Source organism: Myotis nattereri (assembly GCF_964212035.1).
Source record: "Myotis nattereri genome assembly, chromosome: 14".
NCBI classification, from domain to species: Eukaryota; Metazoa; Chordata; class Mammalia; order Chiroptera; family Vespertilionidae; genus Myotis; species Myotis nattereri.
The window spans coordinates 44231507-44245474 of NC_138089.1; the positions used below are offsets into that span (position 1 = coordinate 44231507).

The following is a 13968-nucleotide window of genomic DNA, read 5'->3' on the forward strand; positions in this document are numbered from 1 at the left end:
AATGCAATTCTGGTACATGCTGCAACATGGATGAACATGGATGACATTGTGCTAAGTCAAGCCAGACACTAAAGGACAAATATTGCATGTTTCCAGTTATATGAGGTACCTAGGATAGTAAAATTCATAAAGACAGAAAGTAAAATAGTAGTTACCAGGGGTTGAGGGGAGGGGAGAATGGGGAATTATTACTTAATGAGTACAGAGTTTATTTAAGATAACGTTCTGGAGATAGGTAGAGGTGATGGTTGTATAATATTGTGAATGTGTTTAATGTCACTGAACTATACACTTAATTGTTAAAATGGTACATTTTGTGGCCTGGCTGGCATGGCTAAATGTTTGAGCATCAATCTATGAACCAGGAGGTCATGGTTTGATTCCTGGTCAGGGCACATGCCCAGATTGTGGGCTCAGTCCCCCTGGGACTGCAAGGAGGCGCATGCAAGGAGGCGCATGCAAGGAGGCGACCGATCAATGACTCTCTCTCATCGTTGATGTTTCTATCTCTCTATCCCTCTCCTTTTCTCTCTGAAATCAATAAAATAATGTATATATATTTCAAAAATGTACATTTTATAATGCTTACTTTTTGATAATACAAAAGGGGCACACACTTCTCTTGCTCATCTATATTTCTCTAAAGCTTGCTACAATGGTCTCTAGACAGTCTTGCTTGAATGACTGATGAACTTAAAATGGGGCAGTACTTAACTGCAACAACTGAAATATAAACCTCTGCTTTAGATATGTCTCATCCTAAAATTTGAGCACTTACGAAAACTGACCTAGAAAAGTGATGTCCACATCGAACTTGCCCAGAAGTTAACCCTTCACATCCAATCACTGGCCTGGCTTCCGGGAAAATGACACGTCTCAATTGGTCTGAATGGGAAGCCATCGCCTGTAAGTGCAGCGCTTAGGAAATGGCTGGAAGTCAGAGGCTGTCTGATTTGGCATCCCTGATGTCTGTCTCTGACACTTATGTCTAAATTGGATGGCTACTAATTAAATAAACGGGTAAAGCCAGCATCATGCCCTGTCTCTCCTCCTCCATAAAGCTGGGCATTGCCATTTTGGCTAGTTGTCCATATCCATCATTTCATAATTTCTAACCTTAGGCATAGCTGTTTAACTCGATTAAATGTGACCAAAGTGAACTTTGTTGAAAAGAACCAAATAGTAACAGAAATATAGGGAATGAAACGCTGAGGGGTGATTTCTGCAACTCGAGTTTCGGCTATTGATTTTGGGCAGCTCTTGGTCAGACATTTTTGTGTAGTTAATGTGTAGTTCTTGATCAGATGGTTTTCAAAAGATCTTTCTGCTTTTTGAATTGTGCTTTGGTGCAGGGCAAGATTGATCCTGAATTTAATACCACACTTCCATTTCAACAAAACTTTCATTACATTGAAGTAACCAAGTTTATTAATTGTGGCAATGCAATAACTCTATACTATAAAAGTATATTGAAAGTATAAAAATATATTTTAAAACTATAAATGATAAAGTTATTTAGTTAGGTTAAATACTGAGTACAAGATTAATACTTGATAGCATGATCATTCTTTTTGGTCTTCCATTTCCTTTGCAGTTGCCCATCCCACCCCACCCCCCTTATTCAAGGGGGTTATATACTAAGAGCCCCAGTGAATCCCTGAAACCACAGATAGTACCAAACCCTATATATATTGTGGTTTTCCTGTACATGCATATCTTTTCACTAAAAGGAAGCACTTTACACCTTCTCTTTGGCATATCCCAATGGCCAGCATCACTAGTCTTGTACTTTGGAATCACTACTAAGTATAAAGGATGACTTGAACACAGGCACTGTGATACTGTGACAGTAGATCTGATAACCAAGACAATCACGAAGTGAATAATGAGCAGGGAGGTGTATACAGCATGGAGATGCTAAACAAAAGGCTGATTCATGTCCCTAGTGGCATGGAACTGGACAGTGCGAGATTTTATCACACGACTCAGAATTCCATGCAATTTTAAACTTATGAATTGTTTATTTCCACAATTTTCTATTTAATATTTTTGGACTGTGATTGACTGTGGGTAACTGAAACTGCAAAAAGTAAATCTGTGAATAAAGGAGGACTATTGTATGTACTCAAAGTCTTAAAATCAGAAGGAACTTTTACCTCCATAGAACATAATGTTCTGAGAGATGAGATTTTTCTTTGAAGAAGGTGTTGTTTGGTCAAATAACTTTGGCAAATTTTGGTTTAAACTTTAAAAAAAATTATAGGACTTTACCTTAGCCAGTTTGCCTTAGTGGATAGACTGTCAGTCTGTGTACTGAAGGATCTCGGGTTCTATTCAGGTCAAGGGCACATAACCTTGGTTGCTGGCTTAATCGCTGGCCCCAGCCGGGGCTTGTGCGGGAGGCAACCAATCTGTGTGTGTCTCTCACATCAATGTTTCTCTCTCTCTGTCTCTCCTCCTCCCTTCCATTCTCTTAAAAATCAATGGAAAAAATATCCTCATGTGAGGATTAACAAAACAACATAAAATTACAGTACTTCTAATTTGCATTGTGAATCTCTAAGAAGAAATTTGTAGAATTTAGTCTTCTAAAAATTACTGATAATAGAATATTTTTATTTTCCCAGAGGTATCGCTTAGAAGTAGGGGATTATAAAAAAGAACTTTGAGAATGTTAGATCAACTTCCTGTGTTGGAAAAATAAAGTAAAGACTTTAGACCTCATAGTTTATTTGACGTTCTGTGACCTTGAAAATAGATTATTTTCTGCTTTGGAGTGCAAAGGCATGGGGTTAGGAGCAAATACCAGAGTTTGAGTTCCTGCTCTGTTAGCTGGGCACCCTCAGACATTTCTGTAACTCTGATGACTTATCCCTGGATTGGGTCATTGCTCCCTCCCATACCCAACTCACAGGATTGTTGCCAGCAAGTGAGATAATGCTTGTGAAATAGCCATGCAGACTGTGAAGCACGGACAGTTACACAGCATTGATATCATGAGAATAAGTACAACTAGACAACAGTTTTTGTATTTACTATTTTTATGATTACATCTATGTAGTGTGATTACGTTGTATTTTCACAGCAATGTCTAAAAATAACCCTATGTATAGAGCAAACAATATTGCAAGGCACAATGTTAGCAATATTTTATTTGGGGTAAGGGATTTGGGTGAATATTTTCAATTGTATATGATGACTGCAGTACACAGATTTATTTTTCTGATCAACTCTCCTTCTCTTGGAGTAGAAACCCACACTGTGGTGGCTGTTGTTAGCTCCAACATGTCACCATTGTATGTTCGTCCTCATTGTTGCAAGATGGCTGCTGTAGCACCAGGCACCACAGCTGCATTCTAGGCAGATGAGCAGGGAAAGGGTAGTGCAGACTAAGGAAGGGAGGCCCTTCTCAGTAAAATTCTATTCACAATTTGTTTTCCAGAATTGTTTCATGACCACCTCTTGCTTGAGGTGGCCTAGAAATTAAGTGTTTAGCATTCTGATTTCTAGCTCATAGTTCTCAAAGTGTAGTCCTTAGACTGGCAGTATCAGCATCACCTAAGATCTTGTTAGAAATGCAAATTCTCCTACTCTACCCTTGACCTTCTGTCAGGACTATCTATTTAATGTGTGGGGTTCACAAAACGTCAAGCTCCAGTTCAAAAATTATTAAAAATTTCAAGATGGCAGCAGAGTAATGGCAAAGGTCCCATGTCCATGAAGTGGTCCTAACTTCTGTCACAAAGAGTAACACATTGTCCAGGTAAGTCTGAGACATGCTCAGGTTTGAGACCCACTGAAAGAGAGGAGCCTTGGCAGCCTAGAATAGGCACTCAATTATTCTCCAGGCCTTCCAGATTCTTCTTTTAAAATGTTTTTATTGATTTAGAGAGAGAGAGGAAGAGAGAGGGATAGATAGAAACATCAAAGAGGAACACATCAATAGGCTTCTTGCTGCATGCCCCCTACTGGGGATTGAGCCCACAACCCCAGGCTTATGCCCTGACCAGGAATGGAACCAACGATCTCTTGGTTCATGGGTCAACACTCAACCACTGAGCCACACCAGCCAGGTGACCTTCCAGCTTCTTGAGAAACCTGCTGGGCTCTTTGTAGAAAAAAAATCAGTCACCAGTCAATCATGTGAGAGGTGGAAGGTTTTATTTTTTTGCTTTTTTTTTTTCCATCAGTGAAAAGCATCTCTTGACATCTGCTTCTGCCTCTCACTGGGGACAAAAGCCCAGTGGGAACTGAGTCGGACCCAGAGGACCTTCTGCCAACCAACAGCTGGGGCCAAGGATGAATTCCAGACTAATAAGCTGGGTAGTGTTGCTCCCCTGATAAATGGTCATTTCAAAGGGTGTAAAAAAAAAATTGTAGATGAGCATTCAATGAAAGTAAAATTAAAGTCATTTATCCCAGATCATTTGGAAATATCAACTCCCTTCTTAAAGAAGGAAAATATAATAAAGCTCCCTCATAAAGATATAAAATATTTAACATATGACTTCTGCTTTGTACCAGCATCACCTCTTAATGGCCCCATTATTTTGTTATGTTTAACTTCAATGAAAAATTTAGGAGGCAGGTTGGGCAAATGTTTAACCCAAATCAGGATTTTTTTTTTTTTTTGCTTGAAATCTGTGATTACATCATTGGCACATTTATATCGTCAGACACTTTTACGATATAAGCATTTTTTCATTTGGACAGCAACCATAATAAATTGAAATAAAATTCAGTCTTGATTGATGCTGTAAGTGTCATGTACAGGGCAAGTCCCATCTATTAAGTGTGGTTTGCCGGGGCAGCAATAATAGTAGCATTTGAATGTTTTTCTTATTAAGGAGAAAAATGGTCAGGAACATTGGCGTGGTGGACTCCAAGGGCTGTGGTAAATGGAAAATGCCTGCAGGATGTTTGACTCCTTCCCTGGCTTTAGGATGAAGGTGGTCAGAAGGCTGCATGGATTGTTTTTCCTTTTTTTTCAAAATTCGGATAAACTATTACAGTGTGTGGAATGAAAGAGAGAGGCTGATTACAACATAATGGAGTGTACCATATTCATCTCTTTGAAATATGACTTCACCCAGCCTTTTCCATTTTACAATCGATTCTCTCATTCCCTTAATGAACCTTTGCATTCATGAGTCTTCCTTGGAAGTATGCACATGAAGTATTGCTGGAGCAAAGAATAATCGTCTGCCAAGTAAGTAAGAACAAAGTGCCTCTCTTGTCGTTCAGTTCAATAACATTAGCAACTGTTAATGCATCATGTTGGGCACCAGATTGTTTTGCTTAATAATTATCTAATTTGCCAAAGCCTGTCTTAAAAAATGTTTTTTGAAAACTGGCACAATTGAGTTATTTGCCAGTTTCTCTAAAGATGGGATGAGGGGGCTGATGTCCCTGTATTTAACAACAATCTTAGTTCTTAAAAATGTTGCTAAGCATGTCTAATTTGAGCCAAGTAACACATTCCGTTTAAGCAGCGATACCATGAAAGTGATGAGCTAATAAAATTGTAGAGAAGAGTGGGATGCTTGCAACGGAAAGGGATATGAAACAATAAATAACTCTTGGATTTTTTGAATAATAACTCATTTACATAATTGGGAATGTATACATTCAAGGTTCATTGATCCAATATTTGAAGACAATATGAATACAATAGGTTTCACAGAGCCGAAGACTTAAAATATGTTCAGGTTTTATCTTTTGATTCCTTCCCTCTACTCGTAGCAGAATTAAAGTATGTCTGTTAAATATTCTAGTTAAGTACAGGACTTGGTAAAAATCTTGGTGTGAACTGGTGGCAGATGACATGTAAAAGGAAAGAAAGACATTGAACTATGACTGGACTTGTCAGCCACAGAACAATTTCAAAGCTGTGTCTCTTCCTAGAAGCCAGGGATTACAACTGACAATGTGTGATGAGTTGTTTCGATTGAGCCCAGGACTATTAAGTTTGGACACAAACCAATGAAATAAATAAAATAACTTAAAAAAAGAGGGAAATAAAAAAAAAAACTTTTTTAAAAAGAGGGAAACAATGGGCATTATCATGGTGCCCTTATTTGAAAGAAGGAAAAATATCAGAACAATCTGTAAGCCTTATGGGGATTTTAAAAGTAAAAAGTAGGCAAAATGTCACCAAAGCCTATGATGGCCAAATCTTAACAACATATAAAATACCTACTATATTCATATCTTTATGATAGTGAGTAGGCTCCAAATACTAGTGATGGTGGTTCCAGCATGTGGGATAGCTCTTCTCTCTTTTATCTAAATCTTCTTGTGATGTCCAGTTCAGCTTCCCTCTGGGAGCCTTCTCTGATTGGCAGGGTGAAGGAACAATTCCTCCTTGAGTTCTCACTTCTTTGGAAGCTCTCTTAAATTATACAATTAGTAGGCCTTTATGTGCACTGATATTTATTGAGCATTTACTATACCAGGTGCCCTGAGGGTCTAAACATATATCTTCATCTAACCCCCTCACCATCTTACAAGATTAATGCTATTATTAATCTATTTCACTGAGATTGAGGAAGGTGAAGTGACTTGTCCAAGTTCCCCCAGCTTGGAAATGGCAGATCAAGAATTTGACCACAGACTTATGTGCTAAGACAGTGGTTGGCAAACCGCGGCTCACGAGCAACATGTGGCTCTTTGGCCCCTTGAGTGTGGCTCTTCCACAAAATACCACGTGCGGGTGCACACGTACAGTGCGATTGAAACTCTAAGTAAAGTTTATGAAGTTAATTTTAGGGAACGTTGTGGAGTGAAAGAAGATGTAGTGTTGAGGATTGAGAAAGGTATGTTGAGATGGTTTGGACATATAGAGAAGATGAACGAAAGGAGATTGATGAAACAAGTATACAAGATGAGTATGGATGGGAGAGTTGGAAGGGGTCGACCTTAGTAAATGTACCTCAATCAGATTGAGGATGTTTTTAGCAAAGGCCAGCTCAGGAGTACCCTAATTAAGTTAATAACAATGTACCTACCTATATAGTTTAAGTTTAAAAATTTGGCTCTCAAAAGAAATTTCAATCATTGTACTGTTGATATTTGGCTCTGTTGACTAATGAGTTTGCCGACCACTGCGCTAAGAGACTAAGAGCACTGCTTCCAAAGCACACCTCCTTATCTTCACTATGTTTTTATGGTAACCTAACCTGTCAACCTTTCAGGAGCAGGAAAATGAGTAGGAGAGAGAGCATACAAAGTTCCAGGGAATCACTTTCAGCGACTCACATCCACCCGCCATTGAAACCATTTCTTCCTTCACTTTACAAAAGAAACACCTCTTACCCTCCCTAATCTTGCCAGGGCTTGTTGATAGGGCCTTGAGATTGATTTAGACATATTCTGTTGAGGGCAGTCCTGAGATACTAGAAATGGGTAACTTGGTTTATATTGAGTAATTTCTGAATTTAAATATATTATAGAGTCAAGTAAATATGATAACACTATTCAAGGACCTCCCCCCTTTTTTTCAATCCTTACCCCCGTTTATTGATTTGAGAGAGACAGAAAAGTAGAGAAACAGAGAGAGAAACTTCAATGTGAGACAGAACTATCGATCAGTTGCCTCTTGTCCTTACCCTGATTGGGGATCAAACCCTCAACCAAGGTTTGTACTCTGACCCAGAATAAACCTGCCACCTTTTTAGTGTATAGGATGACACTCCAACTAACTGCCACTGGGCAGGGCACCTTCCCTTTTTATCTCCTGACCTCTCAAAGAATGCTCCATTCTCTCTGTTTCTGTGAATTAGGGAATAATACAGTGATCATAGGAATGTTTGTTGACATGTCTATTTCAAATAAAAACTGAACTCCTGCCTTTTCTGGTAAATGTAAGTCTAATTTGGTTGTTTGGTTTAATGAGGACTGACTTTGGTAATCGGGCTATACAGTACCTATTTTATATGAATTACATATACTGTATTTGTGGTTTAAAGGTTTTAGAAAAATTATAAAGCACATTAGATCAAAATATTTTTCTTTATATTGGTAAAGTTTTAAAATGGAAAATACTTTAATTTTTTCTAAATATTTCAAAGCATATTGAGACAAACAAAGTACTTATAAGCCAAAGAGCAAGAAGCATAATTAATCGTCATTTGATAAGTTTTAGGGAAGCCATTCGAGATGCTTCCAAAGTTATTGAAAGCTCCGTATCACTAAAATCAATTTCCAATGCATTTCTCATGTTTAATAGCTATAAGACTTTTATAATGTTTAAAATTTAATAACTAATAATAATTTAATCCAAAAGACATTATTTTTCACAGCAGGACAGTTTTTTGACCACAGGAAATAAAATTAAAATGATACATTGGGCAAAGAAGTAGGATGAGACCATAACCATAAAAATATATTACATTAAGGCAAAATTTTATGTGCAGTAAATGCTCAGTGTTTGTGTAAATGATGTGTCTCTAGGAGCATTGAAATGATATGACATACATACTTGTCTTCATTCTGAATCCCTCGGACACTCTGGGCAGGTGATGTCCCCATGCTTGTATGGAAGGGGCCAGGAAGGCCCAGGCATAGGCTGATTGACCTGCCCTGTGACCGAGCCTGAGACCAGATAGAAGAAAAGGTTCCAAAATCTTCCTATCCTTTTCTAAACCAACCTAAGCTTGTTTTAAGAACAAAGAATAAAGGGAAAAAAATGGACCTAACGTGATTTTTTTAAAGTGACATAGATTAAGAAACCAGAAAAATTACCAATGATGTAAAAAAAACTGTCAACATATTAAAATGTTAACAATTTAATTTAATGCAGCTTTTTATTTTTATTCTTTTATATTTTATTGATTTTTTTTACAGAGAGGGAGAGGGATATAGAGTTAGAAACATCGATCAGCTGCCTCCTGCACACCCTCTACTGGGATGTGCCCGCAACCAAGGTACATGCCCTTGACCAGAATCAAACCTGGGACCCTTCAGTCCTCAGGCCAACGCTCTATCCCACTGAGCCAAACCAGTTAGGGCTATGTAGCTCTTTAAAAATATATATTTTTATTGATTTTTTTTTTTGAGAAAGAGGAAGGGAGAGAGAGAAAGAAAAACATTGATGTGTGAGCAGAATATTGATCATGTGTCTCCTGCATGCCCCTTACCAGGGATAGAACCCACAACTTCAGGTCTGTGCCCAGACCAGGAATCAAACCAGCAACACCCAAACAACTGAGCCATACCGGCCAGGGCAACAAGGCAGCTCTTAAGCTGAGAAAATTCTATGTTAAATCTCCATCCTTAGGATCTGGATACTCAAGTAGAATATATCATCTTTCTGGTACATTTTCAGGTTAGGGCCAGTATAAAGGAAACATGTTTTGAGCAACAGCAAAACTTTGTGTGTGATAACATAGAGGAACTTAAATATATTCTCCATACATTTTAAAAGAAGCTTTGCACTTAATTGGAAAAACAAACAAATATTTTACCACTGTAATATAATTTTATTAAGTCATGTTCTGATGTCTATTTAGGTATTAAAATCACAAGTCCTAAAGTAAGAAACATATATCTGAGGGAATCTGAAATATGTTTTCCCAGGTCATAGTCAAAGTTTGATTAAAAGGTTGACTTTGGTTTCCACATCTGTCTAATAGAATCAGTCTTTTCCCTTAAAGTGGAGGAAAAGAAAAATGTTAATTCCAAAAATAGAGTTGGACTAGCCCTTACTAATTACTTATACAGGGCTAATTGTTGAACAAGTTTTTTGAACCTAACTCATCTCTAAAGCGGAAACGACAGCCCTGACCTCATAGGAGTGTTTTGAGGATTACATGATGCGCCATGTGTGTTAGTCTGAGTCCTCTGAGAAGCAGATGCCAAGATGGGATTAAACGTGCTAGGATATTATTAGGGGGAATTCCTGTGAAAAACATTGGGGAGGGAGCCAGGGAAGACAAGGAGGGCCAGAGACTGCAAGCATACAAGTCTGACCATTAGGCAAGGAGGACGGGAGTAAGGCTGGGAAAGCTCGAGACCTCAGTACAATCTAAGAGGCAAGCTCAGTATAGCAACAGAGGCCCTGAGACAGGAGTAGTCCCTGTGGTTGGAGGTCTGTGGGTTGCATTCTCGTGGCTGCCACAGTAAGTGCAGGTGTCTGGCATAGATCAGGTTCTTTGCTCCAGGTGCCTGGCTTTCTTAGGCTGTTATGGTCATGGTTCGTTCTTCCATGGCTTCAGTCTAGTTTATTTTGTTAAGCTAGATTTCCCTTTACTCCATGAAAATTAATTAATCAAAGCCTCTATGGTGCTAACAGAGAATGATCAGAGACTTACTCATTTCGCAGATGGTAGAGTGAAAAACCATGTCTTCATGACACTGGGCCCTAGGTAGTTCCTGATTTGGTAGTTTCCGATGTGATTAGAATGGTGGTAAAAGTGAGTTTTCTAGAATACTCCAATTATATCTCTTGGATATTTTTCATTGTCTGAAGGCTAAGTTCAACATCTGAGCACAACGTGAAAATCTTTTTGCTTATTCTCTGCATCTGACCACATTTGTTATCCCTCTGCTCATCTTTCTGCTCCAGTGATAGTGTTGATGGTACTCAGCATTGATGGGCTGACTCGCGCCTATCCTCAGCCTCCTGCTCTCGCTCTCTGGGGATGGTCAAGTGACAGAATTCTGGCCAGCACAACATCAAGAGACACTACTGGGGTGAAACTTTAGACAGCTTTCTCTTTTGTAATAATAAAAAACTAGAAAAGCAAGCATTTTTTCCTGGCACCTCCATTCTTTTTCCCACTTGAAATCTGGAGAAGCAGCCATCATCTTGAGTGAGGCAACAAGACTGAGGAATAATCTCATAACATATGGTAATTGTAGACATTTCTAGAAGTTGGATCCTTGAAAGCATCACTAGGAGTTGAACCAGCCAAGGGTGCCTCTTTTGACACTTCTTACATGAATTTGATTAATATCTATTTATACTGTCAGGTTTTCTGTAACAAATGGAATTTTGACTATTTCACCAGTCATATTTCACCCAAGGCTCTTAAGGCTTGGTATCTGAATTGCTGGTTTTCCTGTCTAGACTAGACAAGACAGTGAATTCTCTGGTGACTTTTTTCCTTCAGTTTAGAATGCTCAAAGCACTGAGCCAAGTCCTGGGATACAGAAGGTAAAAAACCTCAGCCCCTCTCAGAAAATAAATACAACTGAACAAAAATACAAGGTGGACTTATTGAGCTAGCCTATAGAATGGGCATCTAATCTAGGCAGAGAAGGTGGAATGGATACCTGAGTATAAAAATAGCCAGCTGGAGAGTGGGTAACCATGGCAAGAGTATGGGGAAAGTCCTGGAAGCCAGAAGGAGCATGTCATGTTCAAAGAAGTGAAAGTTTAGTGGGTAGAGTTGGAAGAAAACAGTGGCAAGTGATGAAGCAGAATAGGAAAAAGGGGGCTTTGAAACTCATGAAAGAGAGTTGGGACCTTATTTTATGGTCAGTGGGAAACCCAGCGATTAAAAATTTATTGGAAATGTTCTTTCTGCCATTCTAAACCTGACCATGGTTTATGGGAACCACAGGAGAGGGAAGTCTCATTTCTTTATCAAACTCCCAGAGAAGTTTGGGAATTGGGTGGGATTTCTTTTCTGAGTCTAGGACTCTACATAAGTTCTAGGTGCCTAGCATCCTTCCTAAGCACTATTACAGCATATTCTAAGTTTTCAGAAGATGGACAACTTGCAGAAAATAGAATTGATTCTTGTCTAGGCATTTGGTCTCCTGGAGGTATACTTGGATTTTTATCATGAACTTTCTTTAAAAGAGTGTCCCTCAAGTTTTTTTTTAAGAAAATGTAACATACAGTAGTTATATAATTTAGTGTTACTAGTACTTTTTTTGCAAACACCTCTTTTCTTTAAAATATGTAGCAGTAGAATCTATACTAGAAGAGACTGTAGTCACCATATGCTCTGTATTATTGAAAGCCAATACACACACAGCTTCAGTCAGGGCAAATCAATGAAGCAAGAACCTTAACAATTTGGATCTTCTCGTTGATAAGACTAATTCTTGTATGCAGCTTAGCTCAATATAATGAACACTGTTCATCTGCTCTGGTTTGGGAATGCTTTCTTGTGGAGCAGCAATGAGGTCAAATCAAGGACCTTTGTGGGAGGAGGGTAAATTGACTAGATAAACATAAAGCCTTCTCAGCTCTATAAGTCCATAATTCTTGAGAAGTAACCAGTTCTGTGTTTTTTGGCTAATGTGAAGGTTAATTCACATTGTATGGGAAATCTAGGGAAAAAAATAAAACAGAAAATGTATTGGCCTGGTCTTTAACAGACTAACTCATCTTTCTTTTGTAGTCCTATAAATATCAACACTAACCTATCTGGTCGACTCACTTTTATTTGAGTAAAATATAAATTTAATTTGCTCCCAACTTTCATGTCTTAATACACACTCTATCTTCCCAGATCTGTCGACTGTCCATGTGTAATCATTATGTAGTTCAGCTATCATTATTTAGCTGAATCCTAATTTTTCCATGAAGTGTTTATTTGCTGAGGACTTCAGCAGAAAAGCATGCTGTTAATAATACTAACAATTATCATTTGTATAATGTTAGAAATATCAGAGCCTTTTTCAAAAAAATATCCTTTTTACGCTTCATAGGAAGAGTTATCATGTTGGCCTGTTTATAGAGGAAAAAACCAAGTCTCAAAGAGGTTAAATGCCAATAAGTTGTAGACTTGAACTCAAGTCAGAATTTATGCCACTAATTTTATATTTTATTCTCTATTTCTTGGTTTTTTCAATTTACCCATTCAAAAAAAATTATTTAGCCTCTAACATTCGGCTATAATTTCCTTCCATTTGCTAATCTTACAATATTCAGTGTTCAGGTTACAGTCTATCCTGGGAGTAATTTCAAATACTGCCAACCAGAAACAAAAAGACTACAGAGCCCTAACTGGGTGGCTCAGTGGATGGAGTGTTGGCCTGCAGAGGTTCCATTCTGGTCAAGGTCACGTACCTCAGTTGCAGGCTTGATCCTCAGCCCCCAGAGTGTGTGCGTGAGCCAACCAGTGGATGTGTCTCTCTATCATCAATGTTTCTTTCTCTCTGTCTCTCGCCCTCCCTTCCATTCTCTCTAAGATAATCAATGGAAAAAAATATCCTAGGGTGAGGATTAACAACAACAAAAAGAGCATGGAGAGTTAAGAGGGAGGAGTCTGTGTACCCAGAAGGGAGAGGATCTGCACTTTGTGAGCAGCTAGCCAGTTTCTGCCACAGGGTTGACATAAGTTCTTTAACAAATCAAGCTTTATGTGTAAAACTATTGCTTCTAGCAGAATAACTTTCTCTACGGCAAGCTGTGATAAATGTTATGACTTTAGATTGTATTTTATAGCACCTCTGCTCCGTTCCTTCGAAATTGCCTTATTGCGTTTCATTATGGGCGCTAATGATGAATTAAGTTGGACTGCTTAATAATTAAAAGTATCTCTAGGATAAAACCATATTTTCTCTTGGAGCAAATCCATTTGGCTTTGTTCACAGCTGCCACATTCAGGGGAAGATAATTGGAATTCTTAAGCAATGAGCAAGCAGACCTCTCAGAAAGTGACATTGACAGGGTTGTTCGGTTTGATTGTAAAAGAAAAGAACTTGTACACAATGCAAAGAGGAGCTTTTTAATCAAGATAACACAAACATGAGTGGCAAGAACTTTTACAAATAACCCTTGAATGAACTGACATGTCCGAAAGTAAACTCTAGAAACAACCGATCTCTGACACGTATTTGGAGAAAAATTGAGGGAAAATAGTCCTATGAATAAAGTCAAGCATAAGTGTTTCCTACTGTCAGAGAGTTACCTACATTTTATTTCTTGTTTGTTTTTGCCTTAAAATAGTATCTCCTTAACACTTTAAAAATTCGAATAAACTTTCATCCTCTGCTTCCTCCATGGATGGT

The 13968-nt window shown here is 38.3% G+C and overlaps 1 protein-coding gene across 1 annotated transcript in view; it reads left to right on the plus strand.

The window, feature by feature from the left end:
- RARB (retinoic acid receptor beta) overlaps window positions 1-13968 on the plus strand; it is a 638244-nt gene that overhangs the window by 44821 nt on the left and 579455 nt on the right. The window lies entirely within an intron of this gene.